Here is a 2,283-nt window from a genome sequence, read left to right on the forward strand (position 1 = left end):
CATGGTTCAATAACACAGAGATGGTCCCATTTGCTCCCTGACTCACACAATTCCCCTCCAGAAAGACTGTGCTGCCAGGTAGGATAATTGCAGGGTGCTCTCTGCCACCCAGGCTCTCGTTTCCGTAGAGATCCCATCTTCCCTTAATCAGAGCAGGGTTTTCATATGACCCAGCCAAACAACCCATGTCTTTGACATCTCAGGCAAATTAAGTTGCAGGGAGGCGGGGATGGGGAGGAGGGTGTAGAGAGAAGCAAGTACAGGAAATTAAGATTCTGGTAGAACTTGTTTGATTTTCTGAAAGGAGAATATAAATATAATATCTAATTTACCACAGCCACAGTACTAAGTCTCTGTCTGCTTCATCTCAATTAATCCTCATAACAACCTCATGAGGTAGGTACTATAATCATTAGGAAACTGAGACACAGAGATGTTAAGTAACTTGCCCAAGACCGCGCAGCTAGTAATGGTAGAGCCAGAAATCAAACCCAGGTGTTTCTGGCACGAGAGCCTTTACTTATCTCATTCACTACTCTATAAGGCCTGTCCTTAAAGGAAGAACTGGGCACGTATGGGCATAAAGGTGCTTTTTAAAAATAGTATTTTTATTTTATAATGTAAATGTGCTAATTATAAGTAGTCTTATATCCTAGTATCCATCTTACTCATAAATCTTAAAAGTTCTTTATCCATCAGGACTTCTTTTCATCTCAATTTTCAGATTCATTTCAGTTCAATTTTCAGATTCATTTGCTTGGCAGGTGCCAGCAAGGGCAAATATTCACTTCAAAAAATACTGGAAGCCCACTGTTTATCTAACCCATGTAGGGTGATGTGAGTGCAAACATCTGCTTAAACTACCATGAATAACTGAATGACTGAATGATTTTATGTACATAAAAACAACGATATGACAGTTTATAAGCAATTCATAGTTCTTAGTTACTATAAAGTATTGTAAAGCACTTCAAGAGTCAAATTTAGCTCTTGGCTTAATTTTACTCAGTCTGCCTCACCCATTCACCAGCTAATGGAGATTAGCTACAATAACACTTCATCCTGGACCAGAGGTTAGAAAACTTTTTCTGTGAAGGGCCAGATAGTAAATATGTTCAACTTTGTGAGCTAAATGATCTCTGTCACAACTATTGAACTTTGCCGTGATTGCACAAATGCAGCCATAGACAATATGGAAACAAGGTCCATCACTGAGTTTCAATAAAACTTTATCTACAAAAACAGGTGGTGGGCTGTATTTGGCCAACAGACTGTAGTTTGCCTACCTCCCAACTCCTGTCCCTGACTAAATGATGACATTCCCTTTTCATCCTAGTCTGCTGTTCTGATGCCTCACCCTGAGCATCATGGAAGTCTTTTTAAAAGTTGCCGAAGTTCTGTGAACAGTGGTTAATTGCTACAGAGCTGCTAATCACATGCAAAATTAACAACTAAAGTGAACTGTCATAGAGACTAAGCTGACCAACACGATGACCACTGTATAGGAAACCCTGTACTTTCTCCTTGTCCCTGTCCCTCCCTTTCCATAGCTCTTCTCACACAGAGAAGAGAGGTACATGTTTATTATTTCTGGTTTTAAGTTTTATGCCTAAATCCTGCCTTTTAAAGTAATAAATATTTTATATCTCTCATTCAAGAAAAAAAAACTCTTAATGAAAGTGTTTTGTTTTGACTTGGTTTTGGTCATAGTTCACTAGGAGATAAAGCAGACTGACAGGTCATCAACCCAGTTTCAGGATCTCCGGTGAAGGACAGGGGAGATACTTGTACCATGTCCTTTTCTCTCACAGCACCTTGCCTTCCCCTAGGTCCTGCACCATGTGAGCCTTTTGGCAACGTAGGACAGAGATAGAAGATACTAGAAATAGTGAGAAATACATCATGGAATAGATCATGATATGACAAATTTAACTCTATATATTTATTTTCTTTCTTTTTTTGTCCTCCCTCCTTGTTTGCCTACATTTCTTGAAAACAGGAGCCCAGAAAATTCTTCCAGAAATCTGTAGTTTAAGCAAAAGAGAAGTAAAAAATACATACTAAATGTGGTGACCTTCATGTCTGGACTGGCCACCAATACACAAGGACTCCTGCTTCTTAGACTTCACAGTATCCTATAATTCAGCCCATGCAAAGATGGCTGTTCTCAAGCTATTTCTATAGACCTCCTACTTCATTTGCATTTATTTTGCCTTCTTATCGGTTTCAGTAAACACTTTAATTAATTATATATTTTAAAGTGCTTGATCATGTGCTGTATAG

This window comes from Pteropus vampyrus, unplaced genomic scaffold, assembly GCF_000151845.1.
Source record: "Pteropus vampyrus isolate Shadow unplaced genomic scaffold, Pvam_2.0 Scaffold9, whole genome shotgun sequence".
Classification (NCBI taxonomy): Eukaryota; Metazoa; Chordata; class Mammalia; order Chiroptera; family Pteropodidae; genus Pteropus; species Pteropus vampyrus.